Source organism: Procambarus clarkii, chromosome 2, assembly GCF_040958095.1.
Source record: "Procambarus clarkii isolate CNS0578487 chromosome 2, FALCON_Pclarkii_2.0, whole genome shotgun sequence".
NCBI lineage: Eukaryota > Metazoa > Arthropoda > Malacostraca > Decapoda > Cambaridae > Procambarus > Procambarus clarkii.
In genome coordinates this window covers 38,016,778-38,039,079 of record NC_091151.1, presented here as the reverse complement: position 1 = coordinate 38,039,079, position 22,302 = coordinate 38,016,778, and the positions used below count along the sequence as shown (strand labels likewise).

Genomic DNA, 22,302 nt, shown 5'->3' with positions numbered 1-22,302 from the left:
GTTTGCTGATGATGCAAAAATTATGAGAAGAATCAAAACAGATGAAGATAGACAGAGACTACAGGACGACCTGGACAAACTGGAGGAATGGTATAGAAAATGGCTGCTAAAGTTCAACTCAGGAAAGTGTAAAGTAATGAAATTAGGCAAAGGGAGCAGAAGGCTAAACACAAGGAACCATCTGGGAGGTGAAATTCTGCAAGTCAAATAGAGAGAAAGATCTGGGGGTCGATATCACACCGAACCTGTCCCCAGAGGCCCACATCAAAAGGATATCATCAGCGGCATATGCTAGACTGGCCAACATAAGAACTGCCTTTAGAAACTTGTGTAAGGAATCGTTCAGGACCCTGTATACCACTTATGTCAGACCAATCCTGGAGTATGCAGCTCCAGCCTGGAGTCCATACCTAGTTAAACACAAGACGAAGTTAGAGAAGATTCAGAGGTATGCCACCAGACTGGTCCCGGAACTGAGCGGAATGAGTTACGAGGAAAGGCTAAGGGAGCTGAACCTCACAACCCTGGAAAACAGAAGAGTAAGGGGAGACATGATAACCACCTATAAAATTCTCAGGGGAATTGACAAGATGGACAAAGACAAACTCTTTAGCGCGGGTGGAACACGAACAAGGGGACGCAGGTGGAAACTTAGTACACAGATGAGCCACAGAGACGTTAGAAAGAATTTTTTCAGTGTCAGGGTAGTTAATAAATGGAATGCATTAAGTAGTGTTGTGGTGGAGGCTGACGCCATATACAGTTTCAAATATAGATATGATAGAGCCCAATAGGCTCAGGAATCTGTACACCAGTTGATTGACAGTTGAGAGGCGGGACTAAAGAGCCAGAGCTCAACCCCCGCAAGCACAACTAGGTGAGCACACACACACCTGAAGGCCAGAAAGCAAAGCCACAGTCAGAAAGGAGGTTTGGAGCCGGATGAATGTAACAAGTGAGGCCCCGAAAGGGTTGGTCCTGGGACCCTACCTGTTTGTTCATTATTAATGTGAATGACTTACCCGGCAACCTGTCCTCTTACAAATTTCGTCTGACTTTGGCCGTTTGCCTGTATGGCCGAAAATAGACAGTAATTTGAAAATGAATAATAATTGAAAATAAATGTTGGATTTTTGTTATCCAAAACAGCAAGTTAGGGGTCCTCTAGGTAGGTTAGGAGGGCACGAAGTTCTCCTAAGATTTCAAAACGTCACGAAAACCGTTAATTTAATGTTTCCTCTCCTAACCTAATCGAGTAAGCCAGAGGACTCAAAACAGAAAACGGAACAGTACATCACTTTCGTGAGCCGATTTCATTTCAAATTACGTCCATTTTTGGCCATACGGGCAAACGAGCGAAAAGCGACGTAACTTTAAGAGGAAGGGTTGGTGAGTGATCAAGTACATATCAATGTACTCAGATGACGCAAAGCTGATGAACAATGTAAAAAACAGAGAAGGGCTGCAGGAAGTTACAAGGGGATCTTAACAAATTCTAGAACTGGGCCAAAAAAATACAAACATGTATAATGTAGTGAAGATTGGAAAGGATAAGACCAGAAGATATCTACACTATAAAAGGAAGGAATCCACAGGAATCCAAATCTTTCAGGAAAGAAAGATTTGGGAGTAGATATAATTCCATAACTAAAAACGGAGGCACATATAAACATGATAACATCGGCAGCATATGTGACACTAGCAAATATAAGAACATCGTAAAGAAACTCACATCAAGACTCCTTCAAAGCAATCTACACAACACCTGTTAGACCAATACTGTACTGGAATATGCAGCATCAGTATGGAATCGTCAGCTTGTGAAGCATTAAGCTAAAATTGAAAAGGTATAAATGTTTGCAACAAATATTGGGGACAGAGAGTTATAATAATAGTATAATAGGCCGTTGGAAACAGGAGACCTAACAAAAAACTAAAAGACATATAAAGTTGTCCAAACATACAAAAAGAGTATGTTTGACTAGAAGTTGGTAATACGTTAATAGCATAGGTTCATGGATGGTAATATCTTGTCTCACAGATTTTATAGAATTCTATGATCAGACGATAACAATTTGATAAGAAAGAGAAGGGATGGACTAAACTACATGTTTTTGAATTGTCAGAAAGCTTTTGACACATTACTACCTTATAGAAGGCTAGTGCACATGTTGAAGCAGCAGGCAGAAGTGTCGGGGAAGATGCTCCAGTGGATAAGGGAATACCTCAGCAACAGCAGACAGCGAGTCACTGTGAAGGGTGAGATCTGAGAGTGGTGCAGTGTTACCAGGGGGAGTCCCACAGGGTTTAGTTCTCAGACCTATTCTATAAATGTTTCTTTAGACGAAATACATTTATTACTCTCAATGTTTGCTGGTGATGCAAAAGTTACGAGAAGGATTAAGACATAGAAAGATCACAAGAGACTACAAGATGACAGACAAACTGAAGGAATGAAAAACCACCATTCACAGCTTAAAGAGCAAGTATGGCAGAGCCTGTGGAAAGTCGGGTGCAACTTGTGAGTAGGGAATATGAGGTGGGGCTCAAGAGCTAGATCTTGCTCCCTGTAGACATAACCAGCCCAACACAACTAGTGAACACACTTGGAAAAGATAATTATAAAGAGGAAAGCAAAACCCATGTAAGGGGCTTGGTACCCGAGAGTCAGCCTGGCTGTAAGAGACAAAGCTTGGCTCACCAACCTATATCAATTCTTGAACAGCGTCGCTAAGACACGACACGAAGAACAGTGGGTGGAGCTCATCTTCCAAGATGGTCACATGGATATTATCCTCCATAAAAGGCTGATTCACAAGCTGGAAAACCAGCGCGGATAATTGGGAAGATACTCTGGAGGGTTTAAGAATACCTGATAAATAGGAAACAGACGACTGTCGTGAGAGAGGCAGTGTCAGGGAGGAGAGATATGGAAGCGGGGTCCTACAGATTTTGTTTCTTGGACCACCACTGTTCTTGATGTGTGTACAGTGCCTCACGGTGGAGGCACCACTGTTCTTGATGTGTGAACAGTGCCTCACGGTGGAGGCACCACTGTTCTTGATGTGTGTACAGTGCCTCACGGTGGAGGCACCACTGTTCTTGATGTGTGAACAGTGCCTCACGGTGGAGGCACCACTGTTCTTGATGTGTGTACAGTGCCTCACGGTGGAGGCACCACTGTTCTTGATGTGTGTACAGTGCCTCACGGTGGAGGCACCACTGTTCTTGATGTGTGTACAGTGCCTCACGGTGGAGGCACCACTGTTCTTGATGTGTGTACAGTGCCTCACGGTGGAGGCACCACTGTTCTTGATGTGTGTACAGTGCCTCACGGTGGAGGCACCACTGTTCTTGATGTGTGTACAGTGCCTCACGGTGGAGGCACCACTGTTCTTGATGTGTGTACAGTGCCTCACGGTGGAGGCACCACTGTTCTTGATGTGTGTACAGTGCCTCACGGTGGAGGCACCACTGTTCTTGATGTGTGTACAGTGCCTCCCGGTGGAGGCACCACTGTTCTTGATGTGTGAACAGTGCCTCACGGTGGAGGCACCACTGTTCTTGATGTGTGTACAGTGCCTCCCGGTGGAGGCACCACTGTTCTTGATGTGTGAACAGTGCCTCACGGTGGAGGCACCACTGTTCTTGATGTGTGTACAGTGCCTCCCGGTGGAGGCACCACTGTTCTTGATGTGTGAACAGTGCCTCACGGTGGAGGCACCACTGTTCTTGATGTGTGTACAGTGCCTCCCGGTGGAGGCACCACTGTTCTTGGTGTGTGAACAGTGCCTCACGGTGGAGGCACCACTGCTCTTGATGTGTGTACAGTGCCTCCCGGCGGAGGCACCACTGTTCTTGATGTGTGTACAGTGCCTCCCGGTGGAGGCACCACTGCTCTTGATGTGTGTACAGTGCCTCCCGGTGGAGGCAGGTTCGTGTATGACAATGCGGAAGATGGTGTGTGGTGAGGAAGCACTGCAGATAAGGCCAGACACATCACTAGTGCACTTTAATCCCAACCAGTATACAAGAGTGGGGAGAGTGGGAGTGGAGGCGAGGAAAACGCTATAGTATGCGAAGGAAAAAATAACAAAAATAAGAACAATAAAAAAGACGAGCCAGACGCACATATAAACAAGATAACATCAGCAGCATTTGTAAACAGAAGGAGGGTATTCAGGAACAAACAAGGAAGTCTCTAAGATATTATCCACCTCGTACACTTCACTAGTCGTAGAGCGCACAGAAGCACATCTGAAAGAGAACAACCTGAAAATTAAAGAATTCCGGGGACAAGCTATAAGCGACCGTTGACAACAATGAAAGAGCCGAGCTGCGAGCAATTTAGCACATCATTTTAGTGACGTTATGAGCGCTCGGGTGGACGGGCGGTCTAGTTAGCTACCAGTATATAGGCACCCGGGGAGTTAGGCAGGGTGGAACCCCCCTCTGTGATGGGGGTTCCATCCTGAGGAGGGTCAGCAGTTCAAGCTTGCGGAACCTCCTCAATACAAGCTTACACACAAGCTTCCTGTCCCTGACAACGGGAATTACTAAACGTCCTTGGAATAGTAGCGATGAGGCGGGGCCCGAGAGCTTGATCTGACTCCCCATATTCACATCCAGGACAACACACAGCTTTGATATATCAAAGCAAATGAACTTGGAGAATGGGTACTAGAAGAAAACCCAGACATAATAGCACTCACAGAAACAAAGCTAACGAAAACCATAACAAATGCAGTGTTTCCACAGGACTATTATGTTATAAGGAAAGAAAAAGAAGAAAGAGGTGGTGGTGGTGTAGCTTCTGCTGGTAAGAAAAGGCTGGGATTTTGATGAGATGGTTATTCAGGGCTGTGAAGGTTTCAGTGACTACATACCAGGTAAAATAGCAACTGGAGGACAAAAAATTATAGTCGTAGTCATATATAATCCACCACCAAATGACAGAAGACCCAGACAGGAATATGATAGAAACAACATGGCCACCATTAACATAATAGAGAGAGCGGCTTCTGTTGCTAGAAGGAATGGATCTGGACTACTAATTATGGGAGACTTCAACCAGGGGAACATAGATTGGAAGAACAGAGACCCACATGGAGGACCAAAAACATGGAGCTAAGCTGCTGGACGTGGCAACAAGACACTTTCTAAGCCAGCACATCAAGAAACCAACAAGAATGAGATAAGATGAACCAGCCATGCTCGATCTGATATTTACCCTAAATGAGTGGGATATAAGGGAAGTTAAGATGGAAGCACCCTTGGGAATGAGTGATCCACAGTGTATTGAACTTAGAGTACCTGTTAGAGCTAGGAATTATCTCCCCCAAAAAAGAACTAGGAAACAAAAGGCTGGCATACCGAAAGGGGAATTATGAGGAGATGAGAAGTTTCCTAAGGGAAATACCTTGGGACACAGACCTCAGAGCTAAGTCTGTACAGGGTATGATGGACTATGTCACCCAAAAGTGTCAGGAGGCAGTAAACAGATTCATCCCGGCCCAAAGGGAAAAATCCGAGAAGCAAATGAAGAATCCATGGTATAATAGGCCATGTATGGAAGCAAAAGGACTGAACAAAAGGGCGAGGAGGAACTTCCAGAATAACAGAACACCAAAAAGCAGAGAGAGATACCAGAGAACCAGGAATGAGCATGTTAGGGTGAGAAGAGAAGCAGAGAAAAAATTATGAAAATGATATAGCAAACAAAGCCAAGGCTGAACCAAAGCTACTCCACGATCACATCAGGAGGAAAACAACAGTGAAAGAACAGGTAATGAAACTTAAAACAGGCGAGGACAGGTATACAGAGAAGGACAAAGAGGTGTGTGAAGAACTCAACAAGAGGTTCTAGGAGGTCTTCACAATAGAACAAGGTGAGGTCACTGTGCTAGGAGAAAGGGAAGTAAACCAGGCGGCCTTCAAAGGGTTCGAAATTACGAGAGAGGAGGTCAAGAGACACCTGCCGGATCTTGATGTTAGAAAGGCTGTTGGTTCAGACGGGATCTCGCCATGGGTACTGAAAGAGTGTGCAGAGGCACTTTGCTGGCCACTCCATAGTGTGGAGAGCACTGGAGCCGGAAGACCTACCAGAAATATGGAAGACGGCGAATGTGGTCCCAATATACAAAAAGGGCGACAGGCAAGAGGCACTGAACTACAGGCCAGTATCCTTGACTTGTATACCATGCAAGGTGATGGAGAAGATCGTGAGAAAAAACCTAGTAACACATTTGGAGAGAAGAGACTTCGTGACAACCCATCAACCTGGGTTCAGGGAGGGTAAATCTTGCCTTACAGGCTTAATAGAATTCTTCGATCAGGTGACAAAGATTAAGCAAGAAAGAGAAGGCTGGGCGGACTGCATTTTATTGGATTGTCGGAAAGCCTTTGACACAGTACCGCATAAGAGGCTGGTACATAAGCTGGAGAGACAGGCAGGTGTAGCTGGTAAGGTGCTCCAGTGGATAAGGGAGTACCTAAGCAATAGGAAGCAGAGAGTTACGGTGAGGGGTGAGACCTCAGATTGGTGTGAAGTCCCCAGTGGAGTCCCACAGGGCTCTGTACTCGGTCCTATCTTGTTTCTGATATATGTAAATGATCTCCCTGAGGGTATAGATTCATTTCTCTCAATGTTTGCTGACGATGCCATAATTATGAGAAGGATTAAGACAGAGGAGGACAGCTTGAGGCTTCAAGAAGACCTAGACAAGCTGAAGGAATGGTCGAACAAATGGTTGTTAGAGTTTAACCCAAGCAAATGTAATGTAATGAAGATAGGTGTAGGGGGCAGGAGGTCAGATACTAGGTATCATCTGGGAGATGAAATTCTTCAAGAGTCAGAGAGAGAAAAAGACTTGGGGATTGATATCACACCAGACCTGTCCCCTGCAGCCCATATCAAGAGGATAACATCAGCAGCATATGCCAGGCTGGCCAACATAAGAACGGCATTCAGGCACATATGTCAGGCCAATCCAGGCGTATGCAGCCCCAGTATGGAGTCCATATCTAGTCAAGGATAAGACTAAACTGGAAAAGGTTCAAAGGTTTGCTACCAGACTAGTACCTGAGCTGAGAGGTATGAGCTACGAGGAGAGACTACGGGAATTAAACTTCATTTCGCTGGAAGACAGAAGAGTTAGGGGGGGACATGATCACCACATTCAAGATTCTCAAGGGAATCGATAGAGTAGATAAAGACAGGCTATTTAACACAAGGGGCACACGCACTAGGGGACACAGGTGGAAACTGAGTACCCAAATGAGCCACAGAGATATTAGGAAGAACTTTTTTAGTGTGAGAGTGGTTGACAAATGGAATGCATTAGGAAGTGATGTGGTGGAGGCTGACTCCATACACAGTTTCAAGTGTAGATATGATAGAGCCCAGTAGGCTCAGGAACCTGTACACCTGTTGATTGACCGTTGAGAGGCGGGACCAAAGAGCCAGAGCTCAACCCCCGCAAGCACAACTAGGTGAGTACACACACACACTCATAAACGAGTGTGTGAACACCATAAAATAAATTCTGCAGCTGTAGTTTGTTTATGGTAGTCGCCATGTACACAGGTGGAGTGACGCAAGCACTTCTAAATGCTTGCCTCACTCCCTGGGCTCACTGGGATCCCTGTACTCCCTGGGCTCACTGGGATCCCTGTACTCCCTGGGCTCACTTGGCTCCCTGGGCTCCCTGCGCTCACTGGGCTCCCTGGTCTCACTGGGCTTACTGGGCTCATTAAGCTCCCTGGGCTCACTGGGCTCCCTGGGCTCACTGGGCTCCCTGGTCTCACTGGGCTCACTGGTCTCACTGGGCTCCCTGGGCTCACTGGACTCCCTTGGCTCACTGGGCTCCATGGTCTCACTGGGCTCACTGGTCTCACTGGGCTCCCTGGGCTCACTGGGCTCCCTGGGCTCATTAGGCTCCCTGGGCTCACTGGGCTCCCTGGGCTCATTAGGCTCCCTGGGCTCACTGGGCTCCCTGGGCTCATTAGGCTCCCTGGGCTCACTGGGCTCCCTGGGCTCCCTGTACTCCCGTTGCTCACTGTGTGGTTGGTGGCTCCAGGGGCCCTCTCTGTGTGGTTGGTGGCTCCAGGGGCCTCCTCTGTGTGGTTGGTGGCTCCAGGGCCCCCTCTGTGTGGTTGGTGGCTCCAGGGCCCCCTCTGTGTGGTTGGTGGCTCCAGGGGCCCTCTCTGTGTGGTTGGTGGCTCCAGGGGGCCTCCTCTGTGTGGTTGGTGGCTCCAGGGCCCCCTCTGTGTGGTTGGTGGCTCCAGGGGCCCCCTCTGTGTGGTTGGTGGCTCCAGGGGCCCCCTCTGTGTGGTTGGTGGCTCCAGGGGCCCCTCTGTGTGGTTGGTGGCTCCAGGGGCCCCCTCTGTGTGGTTGGTGGCTCCAGGGGCCCCTCTGTGTGGTTGGTGGCTCCAGGGGCCCCCTCTGTGTGGTTGGTGGCTCCAGGGGCCCCTCTGTGTGGTTGGTGGCTCCAGGGCCCCTCTGTGTGGTTGGTGGCTCCAGGGCCCCTCCCTCTGTGTGGTTGGTGGCTCCAGGGGCCCCTCTGTGTGGTTGGTGGCTCCAGGGCCCCCTCTGTGTGGTTGGTGGCTCCAGGGGCCCCTCTGTGTGGTTGGTGGCTCCAGGGGCCCCCTCTGTGTGGTTGGTGGCTCCAGGGGCCCCCTCTGTGTGGTTGGAGGCTCCAGGGGCCCCCTCTGTGTGGTTGGTGGCTCCAGGGGCCCCCTCTGTGTGGTTGGTGGCTCCAGGGGCCCCTCTGTGTGGTTGGTGGCTCCAGAGCCCCCTCTGTGTGGTTGGTGGCTCCAGGGCCCCCTCTCTGTGTGGTTGGTGGCTCCAGGGGCCCCCTCTGTGTGGTTGGAGGCTCCAGGGGCCCCCTCTGTGTGGTTGGTGGCTCCAGGGGCCCCCTCTGTGTGGTTGGTGGCTCCAGGGGCCCCTCTGTGTGGTTGGTGGCTCCAGGGCCCCCCTCTGTGTGGTTGGTGGCTCCAGGGGCCCCTATGTGTGGTTGGTGGCTCCAGGGGCCCCTCTGTGTGGTTGGTGGCTCCAGGGGCCCCTCTGTGTGGTTGGTGGCTCCAGGGGCCCCTCTGTGTGGTTGGTGGCTCCAGGCCCCCCACCCCCCCTCTGTGTGGTTGGTGGCTCCAGGGCCCCCTCTGTGTGGTTGGTGGCTCCAGGGCCCCCTCTGTGTGGTTGGTGGCTCCAGGGGGCCCCCTCTGTGTGGTTGGAGGCTCCAGGGGCCCCCTCTGTGTGGTTAGGTGGCTCCAGGGCCCCCTCTGTGTGGTTGGTGGCTCCAGGGGCCCCCTCTGTGTGGTTGGTGGCTCCAGGGCCCCCTCTGTGTGGTTGGTGGCTCCAGGGGCCTCCTCTGTGTGGTTGGTGGCTCCAGGGCCCCCTCTGTGTGGTTGGTGGCTCCAGGGCCCCCTCTGTGTGGTTGGTGGCTCCAGGGGCCCCTCTGTGTGGTTGGTGGCTCCAGGGGCCCCCTCTGTGTGGTTGGTGGCTCCAGGGGCCCCCTCTGTGTGGTTGGTGGCTCCAGGGCCCCCTCTGTGTGGTTGGTGGCTCCAGGGGGCCCCCTCTGTGTGGTTGGAGGCTCCAGGGGCCCCCTCTGTGTGGTTGGTGGCTCCAGGGCCCCCTCTGTGTGGTTGGTGGCTCCAGGGCCCCCTCTGTGTGGTTGGAGGCTCCAGGGGCCCCCTCTGTGTGGTTGGTGGCTCCAGGGCCCCCTCTGTGTGGTTGGTGGCTCCAGGGCCCCCTCTGTGTAGTTGGTGGCTCCAGGGGCCCCTCTGTGTGGTTGGTGGCTCCAGGGGCCCCTCTGTGTGGTTGGTGGCTCCAGGGGCCCCCTCTGTGTGGTTGGTGGCTACAGGGCCCCCTCTGTGTGGTTGGTGGCTCCAGGGCCCCCTCTGTGTGGTTGGTGGCTCCAGGGGCCCCCTCTGTGTGGTTGGTGGTTCCAGGGCCCCCTCTGTGTGGTTGGTGGCTCCAGGGGCCCCCTCTGTGTGGTTGGTGGCTCCAGGGGCCCCTCTTGTGTGGTTGGTGGCTCCAGGGGCCCCTCTGTGTGGTTGGTGGCTCCAGGGCCCCCTCTGTGTGGTTGGTGGCTCCAGGGCCCCCCTCTGTGTGGTTGGTGGCTCCAGGGGCCCCCTCTGTGTGGTTGGTGGCTCCAGGGGCCCCTCTGTGTGGTTGGTGGCTCCAGGGGGCCCCCTCTGTGTGGTTGGAGGCTCCAGGGGCCCCCTCTGTGTGGTTGGAGGCTCCAGGGACCCCCTCTGTGTGGTTGGTGGCTCCAGGGCCCCCCCTCTGTGTGGTTGGTGGCTCCAGGGGCCCCCTCTGTGTGGTTGGTGGCTCCAGGGGCCCCTCTGTGTGGTTGGTGGCTCCAGGGCCCCTCTGTGTGGTTGGTGGCTCCAGGGGCCCCCTCTGTGTGGTTGGTGGCTCCAGGGCCCCCCTCTGTGTAGTTGGTGGCTCCAGGGCCCCCTCTGTGTGGTTGGTGGCTCCAGGGCCCCTCTGTGTGGTTGGTGGCTCCAGGGGCCCCCTCTGTGTGGTTGGTGGCTCCAGGGCCCCTCCCTCTGTGTGGTTGGTGGCTCCAGGGGCCCCTCTGTGTGGTTGGTGGCTCCAGGGCCCCTTCTGTGTGGTTGGTGGCTCCAGGGGCCCCTCTGTGTGGTTGGTGGCTCCAGGGGCCCCCTCTGTGTGGTTGGTGGCTCCAGGGGCCCCCTCTGTGTGGTTGGAGGCTCCAGGGGCCCCCTCTGTGTGGTTGGTGGCTCCAGGGGCCCCCTCTGTGTGGTTGGTGGCTCCAGGGGCCCCTCTGTGTGGTTGGTGGCTCCAGAGCCCCCTCTGTGTGGTTGGTGGCTCCAGGGCCCCCTCTCTGTGTGGTTGGTGGCTCCAGGGGCACCCTCTGTGTGGTTGGAGGCTCCAGGGGCCCCCTCTGTGTGGTTGGTGGCTCCAGGGGCCCCCTCTGTGTGGTTGGTGGCTCCAGGGGCCCCTCTGTGTGGTTGGTGGCTCCAGGGCCCCCCTCTGTGTGGTTGGTGGCTCCAGGGGCCCCTCTGTGTGGTTGGTGGCTCCAGGGGCCCCTCTGTGTGGTTGGTGGCTCCAGGGGCCCCTCTGTGTGGTTGGTGGCTCCAGGGGCCCCTCTGTGTGGTTGGTGGCTCCAGGCCCCCCCCCCTCTGTGTGGTTGGTGGCTCCAGGGCCCCCTCTGTGTGGTTGGTGGCTCCAGGGCCCCCTCTGTGTGGTTGGTGGCTCCAGGGGGCCCCTCTGTGTGGTTGGAGGCTCCATGGGCCCCCTCTGTGTGGTTGGTGGCTCCAGGGCCCCCTCTGTGTGGTTGGTGGCTCCAGGGGCCCCCTCTGTGTGGTTGGTGGCTCCAGGGCCCCCTCTGTGTGGTTGGTGGCTCCAGGGGCCTCCTCTGTGTGGTTGGTGGCTCCAGGGCCCCCTCTGTGTGGTTGGTGGCTCCAGGGCCCCCTCTGTGTGGTTGGTGGCTCCAGGGGCCCCTCTGTGTGGTTGGTGGCTCCAGGGGCCCCCTCTGTGTGGTTGGTGGCTCCAGGGGCCCCCTCTGTGTGGTTGGTGGCTCCAGGGCCCCCTCTGTGTGGTTGGTGGCTCCAGGGGGCCCCCTCTGTGTGGTTGGAGGCTCCAGGGGCCCCCTCTGTGTGGTTGGTGGCTCCAGGGCCCCCTCTGTGTGGTTGGTGGCTCCAGGGCCCCCTCTGTGTGGTTGGAGGCTCCAGGGGCCCCCTCTGTGTGGTTGGTGGCTCCAGGGCCCCCTCTGTGTGGTTGGTGGCTCCAGGGCCCCCTCTGTGTAGTTGGTGGCTCCAGGGGCCCCTCTGTGTGGTTGGTGGCTCCAGGGGCCCCCTCTGTGTGGTTGGTGGCTACAGGGCCCCCTCTGTGTGGTTGGTGGCTCCAGGGGGCCCCCTCTGTGTGGTTGGTGGCTCCAGGGGCCCCCTCTGTGTGGTTGGTGGCTCCAGGGGCCCCCTCTGTGTGGTTGGTGGCTCCAGGGGCCCCCTCTGTGTGGTTGGTGGCTCCAGGGGCCCCCTCTGTGTGGTTGGTGGCTCCAGGGGGCCCCCTCTGTGTGGTTGGTGGCTCCAGGGGCCCCCTCTGTGTGGTTGGTGGCTCCAGGGGGCCCCCTCTGTGTGGTTGGTGGCTCCAGGGGCCCCCTCTGTGTGGTTGGTGGCTCCAGGGGCCCCTCTGTGTGGTTGGTGGCTCCAGGGGCCCCCTCTGTGTGGTTGGTGGCTCCAGGGGCCCCCCAGTGTGTGGTTGGTGACTCTCCAGGCCCCCTGCTGCGTGCTTCAGGGCTCGACGCCTCCCTCCACAAGAGTGTGTGTGTGTGAGAGAGGTGTGGTGAAGCAGTTGCATCACCATCTCACCATCCGAGCCATCTGCTACTGCCCTCACCACTTTCTCACTCATAAAAAGCTTCTGAAATCAGGAAGTCAATTAAAATCCGCCAGTAGCGACAGCAGCGCAGTTTACCCGGACTCCGGCAATGGTCTTCCCTTGTTGCCCGAGGGATTATGCCAGGTATCTCTTGATTATTCTGCCTTGATACACAACTAGCAAATGTCTTGGCTCGTACACTATGCCGTAGGAAAATCTCTGTAAGTGGATTGGACTGCTGATAATTTGTTTCCGAATGGAGAAAATTACCAGGTTGGAAAATTACCAGGTTGGAAAATTCCAAGATTGGAAAATTCCCAGGTTGGAAAATTCCAAGATTGGAAAATTCCCAGGTTGGAAAATTCCAAGATTGGAAAATTCCCAGGTAGGAAAATTCCAAGATTGGAAAATTCCCAGGTAGGAAAATTCGAACGAATATATTTTCCTTTGATGTAAATTACTGCGTAATTCAGTGTATCAGTAGCAAGCAGCTTGACGCAGGGTCTCCGCGCCCCCATGAGCGGTTGGCAGGTTGCTGAGGCCTTGGTATAGCGACCCCGAGCGTCTTGATAAGCACCTCACGACCGTCCTCTCGACTAATACCCCATTATAGAAAGGAATCAACGTACCAAATTCAATGTACTATGAAAACGAGCGGCTCACAAAACTCCACGTTTTCTATGTATCGATTGGTTAGGTTAGGTGGGTTGTTTGGGTATGTGTGTTCCTGGTTAAGTTAGGACGTTGCATTTTGAACGTCGAGGCAAATCGAGAGAACGGGAGAATGGGGTGTACATCAGTGTTCCCACTAGAGAGATGAGACAACATCTCGTTACCTCACACAGATGGCAGATGCACTGTGCTTACCTCTGAGACGCCTTTTCAGAAAATATCTAGACCAAGGGATAGTTCCTTTAGATTAGAAAATATGAAAATGTAACCCCTATTTTCAAAAGATAGAAAAGGTTCAGCAGAAAACTACCGTCCGATCTGCTTGACCTCACACATCTGCAAGCTTATGGCGAGAATCCTAAGCGAGGGAATCATTCACAGTGAATAATGTAGTAAAACCAGTCTCTTTACCAGTCTCCGTGGTGCAGTGGTAAGACACTCGCCTGGCGTTCCGCGAGCGCTTTATCATGGGTTCGTATCCTGGCCGGGTAGGATTTACTGGGCGCAAATCCTTAACTGTAGCCTCTGTTTAACTCAACAGTAAAATGTGTACTTGGTTGTAACAACGATTCTTCGCGGCGGGGATCGTATTCCAGGGACCTGCCCGAAACGCTACGCGTACTAGTGGCTGTACAAGAATGTAACAACTCTTGTATATATCTTGTAAAAAAAAAAAAAAAAAAAAAAAAATCCTGCCTTGCAATCCTACCTGCTTGATGGGGTTCTAGGAGTTGTTCTACTCCCTAAGCCCGGCCTGTGGTTCACATTTTTGGGAACGGTAAATAGTGATTCAAAGGACTTCCGGTAGATACATGAACTTTGCTAAAGCTATTGACAAGGAACCACATGAAAGACTAGCAAGGAAATTCCAGGCACATGGCATGAATAGTAGAATACTAGAATGGATAAAACAATGGGTAAAGCATAGTAAACAAAGGGTTGTACTAAATGGGAATGAATCTGACTGGAGAAATGTGGGTACCACAGGGATCTGTTTTGGGCCCAACCCTTTTTGTCATATATATATATGTAAATGACATAGATACAATTGTCATATGTATCTATGTCAATGACTTATATCAATGAGAATATTACAAATGATATCATCAAATTTGCAGATACACTAAGAGTTATGGCAAAGTGGAAAGTGAAAATGATATTGAGACCTTACAAAGAGATCTACATGAACACCACAAACAGAAGAGACTGCCAAATGCTTTTTAATATCGAGAAATGCAAGACGATACATATAGGACATAATAATCCTCATCACAACTACCAAATTAACAACATTACCTTGCAGGAGATTGATGAAGAAAAAGACTTTGGAGTCAAAATCCATCATTCACTGAAAGTTGGCAACAAGTGGGACAGCAGTAAAAAAAAAAAACTAACCAAATCCTAGGAATAATCAAGTGTACCATTGACTTTAAAGGGAAAAAAGGTAGTTATTCAGTTGTATTAATCTCTGGTGCGCCCCCACATGGATTTTCTTTTGCTTTTGAGGCATTTGGGTCATTATATTTTTGGGTTAAAAAAATTGGAGTTAATGGTTACAGTGAGGTAGGATAAGAAATTCGTGCTTTAAAGTGTTTTACACATGAATTTCTTAATTCCGAAGAAGGTAGTTGTAGTGATCTGTTGCAGACCATAGCTTCTTCCCTTACCCCTTGTTTGCCGTCCCCTTCCTTGTTCATTTTTCCCCTCCCCTGTGGTCTCATCTTCCCTTCCCACCAGCCCTTTCCTGCCATAAACCTGTTGAAGTCAAATTCCCTTAGGCAAGTGGGACTATCGCAGGCCACTTGTCCCCTCCTGCCCCAATCCTCCACTCCCAATCATTTTCCTTCTCTCCTGCCTTCCCTTTAGCCGTGGACAAGTTGAGGGCCAATAAAATCTCAGTGCCATAAAACTGTGCTCTCAAATTTCTCTTGGGTGGCTGGTCAGGCAAGGTTTGTTTCACAAGAATACAATTGCACTGCTTATTTCCAGATTCCGTGAGAAGACCGCCTCCGGGCAGGTCAGGCAACAACGCAATGTATAGGCGGGTGAAGAGGACAGCAATATGGGGCATCCAGCAGCGTCGCCATAGCATAAATCTTTGTTCACCAAGTATTTGAGGTACAGCGAAGGGGTCACCCCAACAACTCCCCCGTCTACTTTATATACATTGACGACATCTTTGGTGTAATGCTGGGCCCCCCCAGGCCCTAAACATCTTCCATACATGGGCAAACACTGGTGCACCCAAACTTATGGTTCACGACAGAGAGGCACGAGGAAGAAATCAATTTCCTGGATACGATGGTCTCAATAGACCTGGCAAGTAGACTCCTATGCACAAGAGCCTTACTACAAATCAACAAACCTGCACACGTATCTCAGATACGACTTGTGACACCCGGAGCCACTCAAGAACTCTCTACCGTTCTCCCTGGGCCTCCGCCTAAAACGAATAACAGTGACAACAGGATCCTACAGACCCAGCACCAGGACCTCTGGGCGATGTTCCTAGACAGAGGATATCCAGAAGAAGTCCTCCAACACGTGGCAAGAAGCCTGCAGGAACCAACAAGGGAGCAACTACTTCAACAGACGCAACGAGACCTCCAAACCAGGGGCATCCTCCCTGCGACCTACTTCCCAGGCCTGGCAAGACCACTACAGGAGACACTCTAAACCATTTGGATCTGGTTAGAAGAAACATATGACGAGCACCCGTCATGGGCACACTTCTCACAAGAACCTCCGATGATGGCATGGAGACGCAACAAGTCCCTCAAGGATCGCCTTGTCTCGGCGGCGTTTCGGTGAGGGTGCTCACCCCACACATACAAACCCCACTATCTCGAGGGTTAAGTGATTACTAAGTGATTACCAAGAATTTGGACTGAAAAACAGGGGAGTTTAGACAGATCAGCCGGGGTGGCCTAACAAGAGGCGACCTCATCTCCAGGAACCCATTACCATCCTGGGGATGGAAGCCGGTGCCTCCCCACCCAGATAAGCTCCCGAACAAGCTAAGATGAATCTCTTTGTCCCGTGGTGGACCAGCGGGGGAAAGCCCAGGACAGAGGAAATGTGGTTGAATGAGGCCCCACAATCTGCCACCTAGCCCGGAGCCAAGCTCATGGAAAAAACATAGGCCTCCTTGGGATAGTCTAAGAAAATATTAGTCAGTGTGACTTTGGGGTGACTTGGGCAGGTCCAGTGACCTGGGGAGCAGCCATTCAACATCTGTGGCTGGAGATTGCAGGAGAAGGTAAAGTGTGCTAGAGTACTCATGTTCAATCAGTTTTTTACACCATTGCCTCATAGAATTTAATTACAGCTAGGATATAAATAAAAGTGTCTTTTTAAATAAAGTGATTATTAATGTATTTGTGTTGTTTAAATGTCTGTCCCTCCTGTTTTATTAATTCTGAGTCATTCTATGACGTGGTTACGTGCTGTACTGGAAATCCCCTGGTGTTCTCCTCCATTTAATGAATTTTAAAGTTGCCCTTGAATCTAAATTACTAAAGTAAAGTTTTCTATAAGTAATTCCCAAGCATCATTTATCGTCAAGGTTCCTACGCCCTCCGAGTTCATGATTATTGATGTCTGTCCTTCCTGGGAGATCAGTAATACAGACACATTCAGGTTTCAGGTTCAGGAAGGTGGTGGCAGTGTAAGTTTAAGGACTTATTATTTATAATAAACTCATACCCCTTTATGTTGTTGCTTCCCCCTCATTTAATATTTCAGTTTAACAGTTAGCTGAGAGTTCAGTGAGGGTCACAGTGAACTTGCAAGCAGTGTTAAGTTGGGCTTTTAAGTGAGTAAGGGGAGTAGCATGTGGAGGTATTACAATTGTATCCAGCCATGGAGACCTCATCTTCAGAAAGACAGCTTTCTTTGGGGAAAGTTCAACACCGGGCAGCACAGATCATTCATGAACTAAGTCGACTATCATACCAGGAACAGTTGAGGGCCACAGAGGTAACAGCACTGCAAACCGGACATAATAAGGCTGATCTCATTGAAACTTTTAAAATACTGAACAATTTGGAGGATGTCGATCCAGACGACTTCTTCAAAAGGTCAGCTGTAACACAAACAAGGAGAAACGGTATATTTTTATTGTAATAACTATTGGACTATAATATTATGTATTTCAGTTCATATTTGTAAACATATGACTTGCAGTTGTTTATGTGGTCCTTGTAATCCTTATGTGGTCTTTATAACCAATCAATGTAATATAACCATTCACAAGTTGCTGCTGACAGTGAAAAAGCTTAACAGACAATTTGATAATATTCAAACATCAACTGATGCAATTACCTGCACTAATCCTCAGTGTAATTTGCATCAGAACAGTTTCAATTATTTGTATATGAACTGTTCAGTGCTAGCTAGCGCGAGGGATGCGAGTATCCCTCTTATTAAAACAGACAAAAATATAAGCCTGGTTGGAATCATCACGTTAGGGAATCCCCCAAATACATTAATTTGTTGACAATTGCCGTCACACTAAGACAAGAGCGGCCACGCGTCAAAAGATTGTTATTTGTTTAGTTAAACGAACTAGAAGGTTCAAGTTCCTGAACCGATTATGTGCCTCTCTGGGGAACCCAACACCAATATTTGTACAATTAAGAACGTCACAACATTGGTGAAGTAGTTACAGAGTTTAACATAAACACGGGAGGGAGATAGTTTACCAAGGTGGAGGCTTGGCTGCGTCGCTGTGACCCTCAACTTCTCTACACGGGATTGATTGTTTCCACCGGAGGCGGCTAGTTTATTGTGCACCCCATACTCGTCCTGCGAGCGGGACATTCTCTTCCTGCACACGTCCATGTTCTCTGAGTTCCCGAGTGTTCTCGCCTCGAATGTTTACATTAACCTTTTCGTGTTATATTAAAAAATTATATTGTTTTCATTGAAGCAATGTTTATCCCGTTCCTCGGCCATTTGAGGCCAAAATAAACACTAAACCTCTCTGTCAAAAGATGTTGAATATACCAAGAAACGTATTAGGTTATATAAAGATTTCCTTGCAGAACCTCGGGAGTTATCGTCTGAATGCCTCGTCTGGGAAGACACAATTAAACATTTTCGTGAGTAATCATTGCCTTTAAATGACATAGATGCCTATGTAATATGTAACGGAGGTTTATGAGGTAATACAGATTCTTGTATTCTCGTGACTGTACCAGTAGCATCAGTGGAACACTTTTTTTTACACCTTTAAAACTGCCTGAAATGTTATTTAGGAAATTCATGTGGAAATGAAAGATTAAGTGGACTGTCCGTTATGTCAGGCCATAGTGGACTGTCTCTTATGTCAGGTCATAGTGGACTGTCTCTTATGTCAGGTCATAGTGGACTGTCTCTTATGTCAGGTCATAGTGGACTGTCTCTTATGTCAGGTCATAGTGGACTGTCAGTTATGTCAGGTCATAGTGGACTGTCTCTTATGTCAGGTCATAGTGGACTGTCTCTTATGTCAGGTCATAGTGGACTGTCTCTTATGTCAGGTCATAGTGGACTGTCTCTTATGTCAGGTCATAGTGGACTGTCTCTTATGTCAGGTCATAGTGGACTGTCTCTTATGTCAGGTCATAGTGGACTGTCCCTTATGTCAGGCCATAGTGGACTGTCCCTTATGTCAGGCCATAGTGGACTGTCCCTTATGTCAGGCCATATTGGACTGTCCCTTATGTCAGGTCATAGTGGACTGTCTCTTATGTCAGGTCATAGTGGACTGTCTCTTATGTCAGGTCATAGTGGACTGTCCCTTATGTCAGGTCATAGTGGACTGTCCCTTATGTCAGGTCATAGTGGACTGTCCCTTATGTCAGGTCATAGTGGACTGTCTCTTATGTCAGGCCATAGTGGACTGTCCCTTATGTCAGGCCATATTGGACTGTCCCTTATGTCAGGTCATAGTGGACTGTCCCCTTATGTCAGGTCATAGTGGACTGTCTCTTATGTCAGGTCATAGTGGACTGTCCCTTATGTCAGGTCACAGTGGACTGTCTCTTATGTCAGGTCATAGTGGACTGTCTCTTATGTCAGGTCATAGTGGACTGTCTCTTATGTCAGGTCATAGTGGACTGTCTCTTATGTCAGGTCATAGTGGACTGTCTCTTATGTCAGGTCATAGTGGACTGTCCCTTATGTCAGGTCATAGTGGACTGTCTCTTATGTCAGGTCATAGTGGACTGTCTCTTATGTCAGGTCATAGTGGACTGTCCCTTATGTCAGGTCATAGTGGACTGTCTCTTATGTCAGGTCATGTGTGTAGCTTAAAATTTACCCAATGCAATTTCTTTCTTTATTATGCATCCCATACCCATCCGGTGGGAAGTGGTGGAAAGGGTTACAGAGGCACATAATGGGTTCAGCAACTGAACCCCAGAGTTCGTTTAGCTAAGCCAGTGACGATCTTGTGACGCTAGTTATACAACTCAAAATGTTACATACACATGTACAATATATATATATATATATATATATATATATATATATATATATATATATATATATATATATATATATATATATATATCTCATTGAATATGGCCGCATATTCTGTATTTACTATCTTCTGATTTAGGGCTTCTATCCCTCTAACTATTTTTTTAGCATCAGGGCTTAGCTGAAAGAGGAGTTCTCCAAAACTCATTTTTGTAATTTCAAGGTGAAGAAAAAAAGAATTACTATAGAATGTATTACACTTATTTATACAATTTGCACAACGTTTCGAACCTCCATGGTTCATTCTCAAATGAGAAGAATTTACAGAACTGGTTGATTTATACCCGCACTGGGTCAGGTGATAAGACAATATATATATATTATATATATATATGTCGTACCTAGTAGCCAGAATGCACTTTTCGGCCTACTATGCAAGGCCCGATTTGCCTAATAAGCCAAGTTTTCCTGAATTAATATATTTTCTCTAATTATTTTCTTATGAAATGATAAAGCTACCCATTTCATTATGTATGAGGTCAATTTTTTTTTATTGGAGTTAAAATTAACGTAGATATATGACCGAACCTAACCAACCCTACCTAACCTAACCTAACCTATCTTTATAGGTTAGGTTAGGTTAGGTACCCGAAAAAGTTAGGTTAGGTTAGGTAGGTTAGGTAGTCGAAAAACAATTAATTCATGAAAACTTGGCTTAATAGGCAAATTGGGCCTTGCATAGTAGGCTGAGAAGTGCGTTCTGGCTACTAGGTACGACATATATATATATATATATATATATATATATATATATATATATATATATATATATATATATATATATATATATATATATATATATATATATATATATATATATATAGGGGTACCACCACTGGCTTAATTAAAGGGACCCACATCCTCGAAGAAGAAAATAAATAGTGTTCAGAGAAGACCTTGTGGATTCTCACTGAATACTTTAATCTTTTCCTCTCCTACCACCCCTATTATTTATATATATATATATTATATATATATATATATATATATATATATATATATATATATATATATATATATATATATATATATATATATATTGTAATATTTATAATCTTATAATATTTATATATCACAAGTGATTCAACTAGAGGCTCACAACAGTCACTATACAAGGCACTTTACATCTATGGTGAGTGCCACAGTTACTAGTCTTGATGCACACCCACCCAGTCGGCCACCCACGGGAGCCGGTCGGCCGAGCAGACAGCACGCTGGACTTGTGATCCTGTGGTCCTGGGTTCGATTCCAGGCGCCGGCGAGAAACAATGGGCAGAGTTTCTTTCACCCTATACCCCTGTTACCTAGCAGTAAAATAGGTACCTGGGTGTTAGTCAGCTGTCACGGGCTGCTTCCTGGGGGTGGAGGCCTGGTCGAGGACCGGACCGCGGGGACACTAAAAGCCCCGAAATCATCTCAAGATAACCTCAAGATAACCGAACTGGGCGGCAGCCTTACAGTCATGTGCAGGCTGCACCTACAGGAAGCAAATTTTGGATACCTCATATATTAGGTCTGTGATCGATGCTGCTGCACCCATGCTTGCTCTAGTGCCTGAGAGAATGCTTGCAGGGCTGGAAAATATGCAAAACGAAGCCATAAGGGATATCCTCGGATGCCCCCGTACAACTAAATTACTAAACATGAGGAAGAAACTGAATATTTCATGTGTAAGTGATCGCATCGCTGAAATTAATGATTTAATTGGTATCAAGATGCATAGGCTAACCCACCCTAACCCCTGCACTGAAGCCATCCAAGCCTTCTTCCTTGAAGGTCAGCATCCCTCCAAATGGATTACCAAAACTGTCACTGTGCTCATAATGTATAATATTCATCACCTTCACCAAGAGAGACAACAACGACACTTTCCTGCCCCATGGAAGATCACTCCTTTCCAAATTACTGTCCCCGTTTCCCACCCAAGAAGCTGATTCAAGAACAAAGCCTTGCTTCGACAAGAAGCAAAGTACAATGCCTTAAGCCAAATTGATGCTTTGGTCAGAGAGCGCTCCCTTTCCCAGATTATTTACACTGATGGATCCTTGCACCAGTCCCATGGTGTAGCTGGAGGTGCATTTGTTGTGACAGCGAAAGATGGTTCCTTCTCCCATGAGTGTGGAGCGCGTCTAAGTAACTCTTCTTCAAACAGAATTGGTTGCCATAATCCTTGCACTCGAGCGCGTACATGAATCCAAAGTTGATACGCTAATTGTAAGTGACTCCTTGTCATCCTTGACTGCCCTCAGCTCCCCAAGGCATAACTGTGACGTGCTTATCTCTGAAGCTAGACACAGATATAGTTAAATAATCAATGATGGAGTCAGAGTTTGTATTCCTTCCCATATTGGTCTCCGAATGCATGATAGAACTGATGAATTAGCCGAAACTTTTTATAATGAAATGTGAAAAAAACGCGGAATTCATAGATAACACCATTAATGGAGTCCAAGAAACGTGTAAGTTCATCATTCATAATGATGTACTGCCAGGAATCCTAGCAAAAATTTACTCAGCAGAGTTATTTTACATTTTATAAGAATATCTCTCAAGGTTGCAAATGATATTATTTAATAGGCTGATAGTTACAGGTCGGCAATTAAAGGCAACTCAGGAGATAAATAATTGATGTTGAATGTTTTATGCATAAGTTTCTTTATGTTTGAATAATCGTGATATTGAACTTCTATTTTCTGTTCATGTATTTTATATTTTCTGTTGATGAATTAAACCTTTAAGTTTCTGATTTTGAAAACTTATCC

General features: G+C 48.5%; 1 protein-coding gene across 1 annotated transcript in view; it reads right to left on the bottom strand.

Annotated features, from left to right (window-relative positions):
- Window positions 1-22,302, bottom strand: part of LOC123762392 (salivary glue protein Sgs-3) — a 115,004-nt gene that overhangs the window by 29,989 nt on the left and 62,713 nt on the right. The gene's annotated exons all lie outside the window — the stretch shown is intronic.